This window comes from Brachyistius frenatus, unplaced genomic scaffold (assembly GCF_029030835.1).
Source record: "Brachyistius frenatus isolate BFR_SWC_R1_liver_20210118 unplaced genomic scaffold, ASM2903083v1 Contig_26, whole genome shotgun sequence".
Taxonomy (NCBI): Eukaryota; Metazoa; Chordata; class Actinopteri; family Embiotocidae; genus Brachyistius; species Brachyistius frenatus.
The window spans coordinates 1182501-1200551 of NW_027210625.1; the positions used below are offsets into that span (position 1 = coordinate 1182501).

The 18051-nt window shown below is 40.8% G+C and overlaps 1 protein-coding gene across 1 annotated transcript in view; it reads right to left on the reverse strand.

Moving 5' to 3' along the window:
- Positions 1–18051, reverse strand: part of LOC138620723 (rho GTPase-activating protein 6-like) — a 62357-nt gene that overhangs the window by 41931 nt on the left and 2375 nt on the right. The window lies entirely within an intron of this gene.

Here is an 18051-nt window from a genome sequence, read left to right on the forward strand (position 1 = left end):
CACAATGGTGGGAAAGTATCTCAAGCTTGATATGATTATTATAATACCCAAAGGGACCCAATTATTCCTAAATTTGATTCATAGTTGTACTAGAAATAGAAATAAAATGAAATAGGGCCTAAATATGGAAATGCCAGTGAGAATAAATATGTTTACACTCGAGATTTGAATACTAGTAGTAAAGTTGGTTTGGAGGGGAAGGCTGCTCATCCAGGAACTACAAAAAGCTGCAGGTGTTGTGACCTGAGTGTGCGACAAAGGGTGACAGAGTGCAACAGGTCAGACAGATAAGCTCCATTTCAGCACGTATTCACAAACAATCACATTTTAACATCAATCCCATCCTGAACAGGCAGCCAGTATATAGACGCCAGGACAAGTGAAATGTGCTCACGTGCAGAAGTCAGGAGACTCACTGCAGCTTTCTGAACCAACAGCAGCGGGGGTGTTATTATCTTAATTGAATTTTTTTAAATAGAACAATTTATTGAACTTTGGTGCATTTGCTCACACTGTGTCCTCCTTTTTGTTATGGTGCTGTGTTTCCATTTCATCTGTTTATTTCTCAAATGCCTTTAAGGACGAATGACACAGATCAGAAGGAGCGCATGTGCACGAAAAAACACAACCTGATTGGTCCTCAGGTGCATCTCAATGGCATCATTGTCTGCATGATAAAGGCTTTTTTCCCCACGTACAGATACTTCGTCTTTCAGCTCCCTCTCCTCCACCTTAATGCACACACACACACACACACACACACACACACACACACACACACACACACACACACACACACACACACACACACACACACACACACACACACACACACACACACACACACACACACACTCACTGTCCTCCACCTCCCACGCCTCTTTAATGTTTTCTGCCACAACAGTTGCCATGGTGTCTCAGCTCGCCCGCTGTGCCGGACAGCACTATAACAAGGACATGTGTATTGCTGGGACAGTGTGTGTATGTGTTTTGTATGTCTACACGTCAGCGTATAATATGATGCATGAATTGAAACACAATAATTGGCTGCCTTATAAACCATCAGTCATGTAAAATATCTGTGAAAGTCTGACCAATCTTGTTCTGCCAACTGTAGTTTGGACAAATGCACCCCAACTTTCTGCCACATGACACTAAACTGTTGAGAAAACAACGGTGTTAAATAACGTGGGAAAAATTTTGCTGAGGTTTGGGTATTTTTGTGCTGCGCAAAGCATTCGCTGGCAACAGGAAAGCAGAAAATAGCCTGGACTTGTTGCCATGGCACCACAGGGAAAGCGTCTGGGTCATTATGGGAAACACAGCGAGCGACATGACATCAACATCAGCTTAGATTTGGGATACAAAGTCACAGGATTGTCTGGGTTTCTTCATATTAAACAATGGTTGGGCTTACAACATATTCTAAAAAAAAATAATAATTACGGGTCAAAATATGCCACAACTTTAGGAGGAAAAAACGTATTCACTCGAGTATCTGAGTGCAAAATTTATTCATTGTCAGTCAATAGTACATGTCTTCTCTCTCTCTCTCTTAAACTTAAAAAAAAACCTGGATGCCTTCCTGCAAATTCCAGAACTTTTCTTTAATGAAAGGTGGCAGGACTTAAGAAAACACCGGCTCAACGCCTGCTCGAATACATCAAACGACCCACAACAACAAAAACTCCTTTTCACTTCTCTCCATTGTCACTGGCAGCTCTGCCTGATGCGCAGGGTTCAGTTCTGAGTAAAATCACAGAGCAGCCGTTGAGGAGACTCTCTCTTGTGAGAAAATCTCCAGAGACGCCTGAGAAGAGGGTTTGGAATAGCTGGAATAATGGAATTAAAATGTCCACTGAGTGATGTGACGTGAGTGTGTTGGCTCAGCCTCTCTGAAGGATGGCGTCTCTCTCGGCACATTTGTCCAAACACTTTGTGCTGCCTGCGTGTGTATTTGCACACAGGCTTTTGTGTGTATGAATCTGCCATCACGGATTGGTAGAGATCTATTAATGACCACCGTGGGACATTTGGAAGAATGGATGTTTGGACTGAGTTTAAAGTAATGACCCAGGCAAACCTACCAATTAGGCAAATCCAGAAACTACTCAGAGCCAGATTAGCTGTTTCCCCTTGTTTTCACTGGCTGTGTGAAGCTAAGCTAAGTATGTCTCTTAATTGTCCGATGAGCGTATTTTTTTGGGGTTTGGATTTTTCTTTAAAAAAAAAAAAATCATCTTATTTATTTCATACTGGCCCTTCGTCAGCTCATCCTCCGTTAAAACGAGCTGCTTTAACTTCAGTGTCTTTAAGGCCCACCTTTCTGAAACGCCACTTTCTTATCATTGGCCAGAATTCGAGTGGCACCAAACAGAGCTTACATCCTTCCCCCAAAAGAACCTGATTGGAAATGGCAACTTCCCAAATCCGTCCAAACATGGAATCTGATCCGGATCATGACGGATCGGACGATACGAACATCCGCAGTAAGATGAGCAAGACATCTCTGGCAAATATCACACTCACTACCTGCTTAGTGTGACATAAGTGGATTAGGTCTTTCGATCACAAGCCGTATATGATGTTGTTTTCTATACGCCCCTGTTGTCAGGTGCATACGTAGGGGAAATGATCATAAAAATAAATCTATATACAGTTGTATAGTTTGTACCCTGAGTGATAGGCCAGGGCTCGTCCAATCACCTGCCTCCATGCTTTTTATTTTCTCGTGTTTTTGTCCACTTTAAATGAAATCACACAAGCACCACATCAGACAATGATTGGCCGAGAGTAACACACTGCTTCAACTCCCTTTATTATTCTGCTTGTTTTCTATGATAATCAGCTCAATCTGGTCACCATCCCGCTTGTGTCCAATGCAAATCAGTTCATCTCATACATTTTCAGATATTCCCTGATGCTAGAATAGGTCACAGCATTCTGTACTTATAATAGCGCAGCTGTTGACCAAGAAAAAATAAGATATCTTTGAAAAGATATTCTGAAACACATCATCTGAGGGCTCTTTTAGATTGAAATATTTCCCTGAATCTCTGCCCGTCTCTCCCCCTTCTTCCCTGGAGTCGTATCTCTTTCTCTGCCACGTATTCCTTCTGTGTATTTGTAATCATCTCTTTTTCTTCAGTGTCTTCTTTCTTTCGTGTTTTTTAGTGTTTCCTCTGTCTTTGGTCAGGCCTTGAGTGGTCTATGAACTCAGCTCAACCCTTAAAGCCAAAACGAATGAGCACCAGGGACATTGCTTGGACGTACCCTTCATCTGTGTTTAGGAGAGTTTTTGTGTGTATTTGGATTCGTCACATTATTCCAATATGCATTTCCTTTACTACTTTGCAGCAGCCACAGAATCTGCGGACACACTACGTCCGGTACATGTTTGCATAGGTGTATACACAGAATGTGGACGTGTGTGATGTGTGCCGTGTGTAAGTTACCTGGCCCGAAGCAAATCGGACCTTTTACCCGAGTCAGAATGAGCAGCCTCAGTTCTTGTCAGCTCGCGGTCTAAATATTTAGTCTGCAGTGTAAACACAGAGGCCTTCGAGTAACGCTCTGTTCACGAGCGACAGTGATGTCTTTATCCCTCTGCTGATGATACGGCTGAAAGACAAATAAAATGTTGATCCGTTCAAATATGGAGCTATGAAGTCTTTGCTTAGCTGTCAGCAAAATACCAGGCTTCATCAGAGATATGATTCCATTTGAGTTATTTGAACATATGTGCAGTAAATTGACACAAATTCACTACAGGACTGCAGTTTGAATTGAGTGAGCAGAGAAAACATCCATGAACCGTATCCTCACTATCATTAACTTCTGTGCTACATACTGTTTCCTCAACCTGTGATTTATAAAGCTCGCATAAGTTTCAGTGTAATGCTATGGGATTACCATTATCTTTAAAGTGATAAAATGTGAATTTGTTGCAGCTCTCCAGCTGAATGGGAGGCCCTCTTCAATAACGTGTGGCTGATTTGTGAAGTAAATTGACTCCGTATGAAATACTCTGCTGCTAAATTCCCACAAACTACTTTTTTAAAACTTCTGCAGGGATGTAGAAGTGTTGGACAGCGGTAGGGCCGAGTTATACTGGAAAGAGAACTGGTTTGGATGATGCCTGACCTCATCTAAAAATCAAAAAGTGCATATAGGGGATTACATTTTCAGAAAATCTCTGCAGTGTTCAGTTTCGCACCCGCAGGTGTAGTGCTGTCGAAATAGTCGTGAGAAGAAAGCAAACGGGAGCTTGAGAAAGAAGATCATACCCTGGCTCTTACCTAACCTCTGCACAGCTGGCCAATCACAGCATGAAATGTGTGAATGTCCAATTGTCGGTTTCGGTTCTCCCTTTTCAATTGCAAGTAGCACTAGTACAAGCTGAATTAAACATTTACACACTGTGTGAGTCTTTAGCATTTATTTTTAAGTGTCAGCACTGTGCACAAAAGTTAACAAGACAATACATGGTGGATTTTTATGTTTATTTTCATTTCTTAATGGCGAAGGTTGATGTTATGCTATCAGTTATTATTAATCGTGTTCATGTTATGTTTGTGTGTGTTTTAAATTGGGTAACACATACACTGCGTTTTTTTTTTCTCCAAAAACAAATAGCCACTATATTTGTTTAGCAAATTTTACTCAAACGGGAGGAAGTAGTGTTTGCCTGTGACTATTTTAATGTGCGGATTAATATACAATATATTTAGAGCTTTAGAGAGTGGATCCAAAGCAGCAGGCATGAAAGAACTTTATCAGTTGGGGATAAATCCATCATTGGTTTTGGTCTTTTTGTGGTATTTGTTGTGAATGATCTCCTCCTTCCCCAAGTTAACATACCAGCCATCCTCCCACAAAAACAGGCACTTTAAAGCTGGGATGTCTTCCCATTATTATTGCAGCAGTTTGGTATGCTCCACTTGTAAATTGTTGAGCTGCTTTAACAATTTGTCCGAAAAGAACTCTTCCAATAGATTGTGTCTACTATTAGTTGAAACATTTACTTTCTTTCAATTTGGATTTGACCACTAAAACATCTAAATTTGGAAGAGCAGCGTAAACTCCAACTTTTTTTACACACACATACACTCAAACGCAAAGGTTTTTAATTTCCCAGACGGTATTGTCATATGGTTTAACATGAGCTTTAGCAGGCAATAAGTGTGTGTGTGTGTGTGTGTGTGTGTGTGTTTGGGTGGAGGCGTAGGATGAAGAGGAAAGAAAGACAAGAGGTGGGGGTTGACAGATCCATCCCATCTCTTTTTCTGTCTCTGGAATGCAGCAGGAATCCAAGCTTGACTCCCCTGTTGGCTCCACCCACACTCCCACCACCTCATATCATGCTATACACACACACACACACACACACACACACACACGCACACACACACAGTGTTGCTGGGTTTGCACTGGTTATTCCTTCTGTTGGGTCATTTTAACCATGAAATAAGTGATGGCCTGTTGTAACCTGTACAGCTGATATGCAGCTTTAAACACACTCCTTTTGTTGTGTGTCTGTGTGAGAAGGAGTTGGACTTGGAGTTGGAGGGGGAGTACTTGTCCATTCAATTAAGGCATTCACGAAGTTGACCTCGGCAGAAAAGTAAATGGTTGCCAAATTGTCAACCAGGCTTTCAGTTGCCATGTTTCAATAGTTTATGTACACTGCATGATAAGTAGAGATACATTCGTGTTGCTGAGTTGCAACAAAGACTCTGAGGACGAAGGATATAACTTCTTTTTTTTCACCTTTCTACGTGCGTTTGTTGCTGACACAGATTACACGGCATAACTGATAGTGATCCATGTCAGATTTTGTGTTTCTGACAAAAAGTTTAATCCTGCAACCTGCCAGTTTATCCATGATTATCACTTTCTCAGGCTCTAAGCTTTGTTTCAAAATAATTTTCTCTGCTGCTTGCACCAATCATTAGAAATCCATGCTATACAAGTAACATGCAATTTTTTTTTTTTTGACATAACTGACTGAATAACTGACTTTGAGTCAAAAAGGAGCTGGTAGTCATGAATCATTTCTAATTGTGTAGTTTTCTCGATGGACTTCAGCAATGATTCTTTATATTTAAGCCCTTTCTTGCATTTGTTGTATTTACCCTCCCATATCAGAATCATTTTCGGATTATTTTGGATATTTTTTTTTTCCTACTGTTTTTTGAGAGTTACAGTTACAGTAGATGTGCTGAGGCCTTTAGAGGTGACATGTTTTACAAAGAAATCATTGCTGAACTTGTGGTGCTGAGCCACTCAGAAATGTAAATATTTCCTGTAAGTAGCCCCTCTCAATCACTCCTCTGCCTAACATTATACTGCCATAATGTCAGCCTGGATGTGAGGGATATTTAAGGTGAATGACGTTTTGCACTTATCAACATCTTTATTGCTATTTTGGACACTATTTATAATTTCAGTCCAAACGTCCGCGTGTTTGATTTTTCCATTGTCGAGAACTTGCGCCGACTGCGTCAGAGCCTCTGAACGTATAAACTATCTCTTAACGCTTGTGCTTGAGAAAGATGCTTGCTTTGTTCTCACTCCTACAGCCAGGGTCAGCGGCGGTGTTTACATTACTGAGTTGTTGTCGTGGCAACAGACAGAGCCTCGCAGCCAGAGAGGAGAGTCTGCAGAGTTAGAATTAGAAATCCTTGAAAAATGAATTGAAACAAAAGCAGAAGAGAAACAAATTCTGTGCAGTTGCATCATTCTTCTCAGCTGCTTTCACACCCTGTTTTTCAGACCTGCAAACTACATTTATTCTTATATACAGTCTATGACTGTCCAGTCCTGGAATTATTCTGTCATTTCAGTGTGAGGACATATTGGTGCTGTTGATGCTCATATAGGATATTTTGAGAGTGTGTGGATATTGGCCAATTGTGTCTTATGAGCATGTGTTGAAAAAGTCCAGTATCAGTCAGAACCACACCATAGTGACGTACAGTGAGCCAGCCTCCTTCATCCCAATGTAGATTCCTGAGTCAATTCTGTAAACAGAGCCTATGAACCAAATCTAAACATCAATTTTGTGTTGTTATGATTGCTCAGTGTGTTGGCTTTTCAATAGCTGACTGTCTCCACTGTCAACACCAAGCAACATGGAACAATTTAATAACTTCGTAAAGCCAAAAAGCATGCAAGGGAACATTACAAAAAATACACATTCAAGCACACACTGCACACACACACATAGACAGACACACACACACAAACACACACACACACACTGTATGACTGCGGTAAGTCATTTCAGAGCCTATTAAATCTCCATTAACACACAGCCTCCCTGCTTGCCCGAGCTAATCCAACCCAGGTGTGTGTTTGTGAGTGTTTTCACCTCATCCCTCAGTTGCCCCCTCACTCTCTCTGCCTCTCTTTCTCCCCTTCGACTTTCTCTCCGTCTCTCGCTCTGTGGACGTCTCTCTGCTTCGTATCGGCACCCCAGCGGACGTGTCCTTTTCTCACGCTCGCACTTAAACTTGGCAGCTCCGCAGCAGAGAAACCCTCCTCCAATTAGGGCAAATTAAGGCAAATTGCAGCTCTCAGCGGGAAACCAGACTGACACACCTCACTGTTAGCATTATTAAGCACAGTCAGTGTGGAAAAGACAGCTGTAGAGTTCATCTCTTTGAACCGATTGGTCTCCTGTCATCGTCCTCCATTGATTCTTTTGTGTCCCAATTTACATCTGGCCTGCTACATCTTTTTTTCAGCCCTTAATCTTCATTTTAAGTGGTTGAGCGTAGCAGACAAAAACAGGTAGATAAGATGTGAAACTATAAGACAAAGCATCTGCTTTCTATTGAGCTGAGTGCCGATGATGAGGTTGGAAGATGATGCACAGTGACAACGAGGCAATAAAACAGACAGAGTGATGAGCTAAAGCGAAGTGGAGGATAGAGGATGAAAAGGTGAATGATGCTCTTATTTCAAAGGTGACACATATCAGCGGTTTTTTTTGTTGTTTTGTTTTTTCTTCAACATTCAAGCCAGCCATGTCTTCTTCTGTTTATTCCAAACAAACTGCTACTGGAAACATAAAATGCATCACATCCCGCTCTGCTGGAAGTTTTCCAGAAAAGACCTACTTGATGGCAGGTGTTTGAAAGGTGAAACTCTTCCTGAGCTGAACGGCTCACATGCAATAACAATCATCCATACAAAGTCGTAAAGAGACCCTCTGTTTATTAGGAGAAGTAAATTAATTGCAGGTTTAATCTTCATTTTTACTCAAATCCAAAATCCTGCTTTACCACTCCAAAAGTCCACAAAGCAGGCCAACATTTATTTTATTTTTTCTGGGGACTAAAAACTAATATCACACACACACACACACACACACACACACACACACACACACACACACACACACACACACACACACACACACACACACACACACACACACACACACACTGCCTCTCCCATACACACACATGGATGTTCTGGGAAGGTACGCTGCCGGAGAGAATATGATCCCTGCTTGGAAGTGACGCTGTTCCCTACTAAAGCAGTGCAAACACACATTGTTATGTTTAAATGTGTGCGTGTGTGGAGGAGTGGGGGGGGGGGGGTGTATGTGCATATGTGGGTGTTGGTGACAGTACAAACAACTCCGCTCCACTGGAGTTTTCTTATGAGAATACTCAGCATGTGTGTAACAATAATAATCCATGCCCACATTTATCAGGTTTTATTGGTTGAATGAATAGTTTTAACAATAAGTAAATGGGGACTGTTCATAAATGCTTTAGGGCTGTGAAACATTCTTAGAAAGTTTACATGTTTCAGGAACCAGCATCAGCTTGTTGGCTTTTCCTCCCTGTCCAGTGCTTTAATCAGTATTTATTTGGCCCCAGCGCTTTGAAATATCCTCCGACTGCAGCTGGTATCAGCCATTGTGATGTTTTTCTAAGACACTTATGACATAAAGAGGCTGAGGAGACAGATGTGTGCAGCTGTGACTGACCACAGTGCAGCCCACCCACATTTTTACTGGGATTCATCACTTGTGTGAGTGTGCATGTGTGTGTGTGTGCGTGCGTGTGTGTGTGTGTGTGTGTGTGTGTGTGTGTGTGTGTGTGTGTGTGTGTGTGTGTGTGTGTGTGTGTGTGTGTGTGTGTGTGTGTGTGTGTGTGTGTGTGTGTGTGTGTGTGTGTGAAAGAAACCCAAGATAAAGTTCGTCCACCTCCTGGAAGATTTAGTAGAAGCTCACTGGCGCACTCTGCTGGCTAAATCTAACAGTACATTTACTATAACTTTGTAATAACACAAACATTTTGCCAGCCTTGCACCAATAGGGTTGATAATATGTCATTTGAGGTTGAATATCATTTATTTATTACTAATGAGAATCACAGAACTCGTATTAGATCTGTATGGGGAGGGAATAAGGTTTACGTATATATATATATATATAATGATTGTACATACAACAATGTACAACAATGTTTATCCGAGGAAAACTCGAGATATAAAAGAATTGTATTTATATTTATTTGTTCATACTACAGACAAATGATGTGCTATTTTACTTGTAATCATAATTCAAAGATAATTCCTCATTCAACTTCATTTCACTCTTTATCTGCGGTTACTGCATACGTACTAACCGACTCTTCAACTACGTCCACTATACACTCTTCAACTGTCTCTTGAGCATCAAAATGTACAATCATTGGCTTTTATTCAAGTTTATCTCCTGCAACATCTCTTCACATAACAATTTAACTACTTTCACCAATAAGCACTGTAAGATCCTAACTCATTTTACAGCAGACACTTTTATTAAGCACTCTTAAAATGTATTCACAACATTTTGTCTTGTTGCCATGTTTGTATTAATTAAAGCATAAATGAGAGTACCCACTAGATGGCATTATGACCTTCTGAGATGCTGATTCTCAGTCAGTGTTCTCAAAATAATGCTCCTCTGATAAACGAATGCTTCAGAGCTTGTAGAATTAGTTTCCCAACATTGTCAACACAAACTTTGCACCATAAAGCTGCACTTACTTTGATAACTTATATCGCAGTTTAACTGGAGATAAGTACATGAGCTGACCAATCCCAAACACACACACACACACACACACACACACACACACACACACACACACACACACACACACACACACACACACACACACACACACACACCTGCAACTAATATGCCTCTCCCCGTTTCACTCCTGGAACTTGAGTGTGTCGATCCATTCCTCTGCTGAGCTATTTTTCTATTTTTAGCTGCACAGCTCCGGCTGTGTCTAAAATGCCTGCTGTCTCATTCTGTTTTGCTTCCTCACTGTCTGACAGAGTTGTGGGGGGAGGGGGGGCAGAGGTGAGGTGAAGAGGGGGATCCTCCACTTTAAATCACTTTGCTTATCAGTGACTGGAGTCATGTTGATTTGTATACTTGGATGACAAGGATTTGCTTTCATAGAGGTTGCTGAGGGAAGCAGTCACGCAGGAGATGTGTTCAGTTTATATGAAGACGTGCACCGTATCTGTATAATAACTGTCACTCACATTCGACTGACCTATTGACCCCTAGAAGAAACTTGCAGCAGAGGTATGCAGCTGACTGACTCCTCAGGTTGTCACTTCTCTGTTTCTTCTCCGTGCTTTATGGCCAAATAAAAGAGGAGGAAATGTTTATGTTGTACTTAGTTACAAGATCAAATTACAAATCAGTGTTGCCTTGTTGACAGTCCCCAAGACATTTCCAGTTGAATTTAGTGTCAGTGGTGTTTGAGTTTACTCCCAGCAGATAGTGGGAAGAGGATGGCTCACTCTGAAGTGAGATCAGTGTTTTCATGGGAACTGTTGTGGGGGAATCAAAGGAGGATTTCCAACATTTTAACCCATAACACCAAAGCTCGTAGTAAACCCATCAGTCCAGAAGAGGAACGCATTTTATGTTTTGCATCATCTGGGCATGAAATGTAAGGCTCTTTAGATTTAGACTCCAAGAAGCATTTGGTTAAGTTTAGGAAAAGATCATGGTTTGGGCTAAATGTGACACAAAAACAATTTGGTTAGGTTTAGGTGCCAAAACTACTTGGTTAGAATGAGGAAAAGGTCATGGTTTGAGATAGAATGAGTCATTTTACATATGTAATGCTACTTTATTGCATAAATTGCTTAGCATTGGTTGTAAGTTGAATGCATTTCATTATGTTGGTAACTTGGTTCCGTGGTGGATCTATTCATCCACCAAAGATCTGTCTCCCTCCCTTTTCATACATGCATGTTCTTTTTACGCCTCGGCGAGGCAAAACGTGACACTGACCGGTGTACTGCGTGCTTTGGCTTGATACCGGGCTCAACATTTAGTGGTCGCAGCGTCTGTTTTTCCCTTGTCTGATATTACAGTGAACTGATTAGCTCTGAATTTTGGACTAAACCTGTAGTAGAGTAGTGATGCACATATTTTACAGTTTTCATGTGTTTTATTGGCCAAATAATTCAGAAATACATCAGGGAAATAAAGAGGTGAATTGAAAATGAACTTAATCCCCTTATTTGGACCTTACTAGTGGCTTTCAGTGGCTGAAAATGTTTTATAGTCTCTTGGAAATCTCAAAGTAGTCAGCAAGTTTAATGGCAATGTTGACTTTATTTAGGAGTAGTAATAGCAGGAAAGGCATGTCGTGTTAGAAAAGGAAAAGATTAATTATCCGAAGATGCTGCTCTTTTAATATGACCCCTGAGTTTATTTATTTTTTTATTATCTACATGTTGACCCTGTTGGATTTTGCCCTGATAATGGTAGGTCATTAAAAACGTTAGGAGAGCAGGTAGAACTTATTGAAACTACTGCCTATAAAAAGGGAGTATTTTGCAGATGTTTGAAACATGAGACTGATTTCACCATCCTCAGCTCCTCAGGCAGGAGAGTTCAAAGGAACCTTCATGTTAGAGAACAAATTGTTGCATGCTTTCAGTGTAGTCTTTGGAAGGACGAACCTGGACCTGTCCAACAGACTCAGGCTGGGATCCCTGCTTGGTCTGAGTTTCCCTAAAAGTAAAATCAAGCTCTACTTTCTGTGCTTCAGCCTCTGCATTTAGCATTAGCTGGAGATTAGAGAGAATGGGGTTTGCAAGAATATGAAATCTAGTCAACAAAGTCAACAAAAGGATGAGTTTGCTTCTGTTGAGGGTAAATTAAACCAAGCAAAACAAAGGGAGGGAGGGAGAGGAAGTTGGGGGGTCACTCAGTCAGTAGTCAGCCTTCTTTCAATAGGAGCCCCGGGGCCTCGGCATGCAGCGCTGACCTGGAATTCCAAATAAATAATTCCCTAAACCTCCCCACTGAAGGAGACTCACGCACACACACGAGAGAAGGGGGTGCACCAAGCAACATCCACAATTTCTCCAAATCCATGGATTATTTAGACTAGTTTTCCAAGTATTTGACACTTGATAAGTATGCGAGGTAAAATCTCACACACACACACACACACACACACACACACACACACACACACACACACACACACACACACACACACACACACACACACACACACACACACACACACACACACACGCATGCACAAAAAGCGTGCACAGTTACAGGTATTAATTCTCCTATGTCTTAGCCCTCAGAGTAGCCTAAATCCTGCATGTGTGAGCTGGAACGTTCAGTTAATCCTTGCTAAACGCAGCATGAAACAGTTTTATTCAGGAATACATAGGCATGCAATGGGAGGCATGACACCAAGGTCAAACGCTCTGCGTACACACAAGTAATTAAAACACACAGAAGAGAGAGTGAAGGCTGAGAGAAATAACAAAGTTTCTAATGAGTGTGTGAGGGCTGTATGATGTCTTGTGCTGAACTCCAGTTTCAAACCAAGTCTCAAAATTCAGATCAAAAATACAGTTTGATAAAATCTAAAAAAAAAAAAATTGGATTTTATTCCTTTGGGCTCATTTTTCAGCAGCTGGACAGGATATGAACATGCAGTATCCCCTTAGATATGCCTCATGATTATTGCATGCACACATACACACACACTGGAAGACAGACATTCAACCTATATCCATAACCCTGAGCTAAATATCAGGACAGAAAAGCTTCTTCATGAATTTTATATCATATCATATTACAAGTCTGCATTAATAACAATGAAGTGAAGATGATTTGAGGCTTTTAACTATAATATTGAAGCTCGTAGTTTGCAGAAATTAAATGGTATACCTGGCTTATTAAAAACTCAGAGGCTCATTTTAGGAGTTTTGCCCATCGGTCCTGTAAATTATGATGATACTGTGCTCACCAAAGTGATCGCTGAGATCTGGAAAGATGGTGACAACGCTACAGGAAAGTCAGCTTGGGCAAAAAACACAAGCACTCAGGTGATTAGACTAATTTCTAAACCAGATGACAGATGTTGAGGACAAACAAATTTCAGGTTGTCGAGTAAAAGTGTTAAAAAGGGCCAAATTTTTGCCACAATGCAACACAACGCTAACCAGCAAGGCAATGCATTGTGTATATTATTTCCAATTATGTTCAAGTACACACCCAGGGTTGATTACTGTCCTGTAAATGGCATAAATCTGTACTTTAATTGGAAGTCCAAAGTGCATTTATGCTCATTAAAACGTGTCACACTTAACAAATCACAGTAATTGAGCTGCACATAGTTATTGTTACAGAAATTCCAGCCAAAATTACAACAGTAGTTGTTTATTAATGTTGGTTTCATGTAATAATTGCTGAAAGACAGTCTCCTCGTGGTTTGTTAGATTGGATCAGATACTCTAAACTTGATGCTGCTGTAAATGGTTGTTTAACTGCAAGATGCATGGAAAATAAATGTTGCTACTTTTCTTGTTGCACATTTCTCACTTTCTAAAAAACACAAGTTTAAAATTGATGTGGGGTCAACGAAACAATTTTTTTCAGCACCTATCTTTCTGCAACTGTTCCAAGATTAGACAAAGAGAGGTGTGTTTTTGAGATGTTGCGAAACGTTTTCACCCTCTGCGAGTATCACATCACCAGTGTTTGTAGTGATTGAGACGAATACATAAATGGGAAGTTGTAAACTTAAAACACAGTGAGAGAATCTTATCCATGCTTCCCCTCTGGCCCATGACAAACCACATTACAGAGGCCATTAGTGGACATGGAGGTCAGTGTAATACAAACACACACAAATACACAAGGGGATGGCCATTTTTTTGCCTTCAGAACCAAAAGTGCACAATTAGATCATCCACCTCACCACCCCTCTCCCCCGCCTACACACACACACACACACACACACACACACACACACACACACAAAGTAACTTAAAACTGCTGCTCTCTCACTGAAGTAAAAGGTCTAATCGGCAACAGACAGCGAGATTCTGGCCACGGAAATGAATGTTTACTTTTCAGTCGTCTCTATTTCAGACTGCTCTCTTTTTCCTCCATTGTTGAGAAAACATCCCAAAGGAGACGTGAGATTGCTGAAAGCGAAACGCTGCCAAACAACCCCCCGCTGTTTCATGTGGTTCTTTTCAACAGAATATTATGGAACCTTGTCAATAAATTGCCCTGTGAGGTATTGTGTTTCTGTGCACAGATGAGAAGGGGCTTGAAATATTCTTTCACGTACATTAGACAGTATGTTGAGGTGTCTCTGTCAGGCACTAGTTAATGTCATCTCCTGTGGGCCTCCGAACTTCATGTGCTTGGCTGATGGGCTAAAAGGTGTGCTTCAGCTGCACACAATCCTTGCTCTGAGTTTGTAGTACATTCATAGTGGCAAATACAAACAGTATTGGAAGAAGTACTCGGAGCTTTACTTAAGTAAAAAGAAAAAGTAGTAGGCAATATAGAGTAATAAGCCATAAAAGTCCTGCACTGAGAATGTAAATGTAGTACCGTCAGCAAAATGTACTTAAAGTACAAATAGTAAAGGTACTCAATGCAGAAAAAATGTCCCCTGTGTCTTTTATATGTGATATCATCACATTTACTAGTATCAACATTTTAAATCGTGTTGCAACAACTTCAATGTGTTGAAATCTGCTCATTACTTTCTCAGTTAATTGCTTGATCATTTGTTTTTTAAGTTCAAAGGACAGTGGAAAATGGTGTCACAGTTACAAAGATTATAACACCTTTTTCTATTAACCTTCCCTGAATACAGTCAGTAGGATGTTTACAAGCAGGCCCATTAGGCTTAATAAGGACCATAATCAAACTACAGTCCTCTGCAGACACACATGCACACATCCAGAGCTTCTCCCAGGAGGGAACCTGTACGAGAACACACTGCAGAGGTCATCTTTAGCAAAATCAGGAATGTTTGGAAACCAGGAACCTTGTTAGCCATCTTAGGTCACTCTGCTAAAACTGTTTGCTAACTTACTCTGATTAAAGAGAAGAAGAAATCCACCTTAAAATGAATTCTTTGGTGTCAATTTATAAACTCCCTCTCTTGTGTATGACCATGTGTGTATTGTAATGTTATTCTTCTGCACTGCCCTTAATGATGCTGTGAGATCACACTCCAACTTTAAGACAGCTGTGAACAGATGCCGAACCGACTGTTCTCAGCCAAGAAAATCCGCCTGTATTCCATCACAGTTTCAGTGTTTTAATCGAGGCTCTTGCAACAGTATGATGACAGCCTATGTTTGACTCCTCGATCTACATTAAAATCCACCAGCCCCGCACTCTCGCTGCACTAGAACCACAAAATCCATCAAACCTAAACGATATCTCTAACTTTGTGAAACTTTGCAAATCTTGGACCACAGGTTGTGTGATTATTATTATTAATATTGGTGCGAGCATTCCAAAGATGTCCAACCATCAAGGTCTCGTTCCTCCGGCACAGCTTCATCATTTTGAGGGAACTTAGGGAGGATTTCAGGGAGGAAAGGGAAAGTGGATTGCAGTTAGATTCACAAGTTCAAGCCTCTATGTTTCCTAAAGCATGGCCAAGAGAAAATATGTTCACACAGAGAATGCTGCATGCTTTAGATTTCAGATAGTCAGTATCACCTGCTAAGAAATGGATGTCTGTATCACCACTTTATGGCTTTTTTGCTGTTAAGATTAGACTTTTATTGGAGTCGTTGAACTAAATAATATGGTCTACTCCTGAGAGTGTGATGATGCAGTCACAAATCATTGTCTTTGATTATGAACTGTGTATCTATGTATTTCTATGAGATTGTTTTTATTATTTCTTTTAGGAACGTGGCTCGCCTGATCTTCGTGGATTCTCCTACTGCTGACAGCAAAGGTCGCCTACAGTTTTCAGTGTGGACCTTAAAACTGCCAAAAAGCGCCAGGGTGACACCCGAAGGTAACAAAACTTAAAAATCTATTCCATTAGTAAGTTCAAACAAAGCTAAAGCTCTCTTCCTTTTCTATATTATAGACTTCATTCAGATTGTTTTACTGCCCAAGCTCGAACTGCTAGCTTCTGGAATAGAGCGATGACACGCATCAGTGACCCCCAACTTGTATGGTTCACAGCAGAAGCAATGGCACGCATGTGCAACAGTCCAAATGCTTCAAAGAACATGTAATACAAATGTTTTTAATTAGACATTTCACATACCTTGTGGGCAGATTATATCAAAACATATCACGGTGATTTTTACACTGGAAATTCTGCCACGTAGCCAACAAACTGTCTCAAGTAGATTTTGGCTCCGGTTGTGTTTGATTATTTAAACGAGAGAAAGTTGCAAATGTTACCTAGAAAGGAAATATTTTCACTCTTCCCTTAATGCGAAACTCGAAAATTCCAGATGTAAATCTCAAACTGTCATGATCAGTGTTGAGTTACACTGTGAGCGGAACATTTTTATTTGTTTGATGCAAATGAAACCACCTAAATTTTCACTTTTCCACTACATCTATGTGTTAGTAACTCAGTCTGCAATTGGGGGTGCAACAATTTAATCGTGGTTGTGACCCACGGCTAAATAGCTTTAAATCATGTTATCAATAATTCCGCAACATGTTTTTTTTTAAACAAGAACTCGCTTTGGACTGATTTTCATTCACTTAGTGACTACTGTACTCCAAAGTATTATGGTAAGTGGGTTTAAAAATAGACTGTACAATGTCAACACTGTGGCGCCCCATAAACAAGCGGGATCAATTTAGCCGACCGCTGTTTCCTCTCCGAGCCTTCGTTCGTGTGTGTGTGTGTGTGTGTGTGTGTGTGTGTGTGTGTGTGTGTGTGTGTGTGTGTGTGTGTGTGTGTGTGTGTGTGTGTGTGTGTGAGAAAGGTTTTGTAAGAAGCACTGTGTAGGTTCAGTGTGTGCTTCACATGCTAAACTTACAAATTCCAGTGTGTCAACGTCCTTGTAAAAACCCACAGGGTTTTCATACTACATGTGTTGATGCAATGTACAACTTCAGAGGCAATCACTCCATAAGAACAAAATCCAGTCACTGACCCGTCTACTGTAACAACACAGAGGGGACTTTCTGATGGTTTTCTTTTGCATCATTGTTCTTCCAACGTCAACAATGTATGCCATGGAAAAAAGTATTCTTGCGCAGCCAATATAACTGTCAGACACTGCTTTTTGTGTAAACCTATTACATCTCCCCTTGTGTCTGATCCTCCCTTTAAGTCTGTCTCTCTCTGCCTCGCTGTCCATGTCTCCCTCCTTAAAAAGGCATAGCACAGGACCAATCGGGTGCCCACACACACACACACATACACACACACACACACACACACACACACACACACACGGGCAGTGGTGCACATGTAAATGATTTGGGCTCTGAATAGATAGTGAGACATGAACTTGCACCGACATTTGTCATAAAACTGCGACCTTCTTGCTTTATAATACTAGTTCAAAACCATCTGAAAAGCTGCCTTAGTTTAGTTGTTTGCTATTCATAATAATGGAAAAATTATGGCTTGTACAGCTTGTAAGAGAGTTTTAGAGTCGCTTCTACTGCAGAAATGAACCAGATTTTTTCGAACAAAGAGTAAAAAGCAAAACATAGAAGCTCGGCATATAATTGAA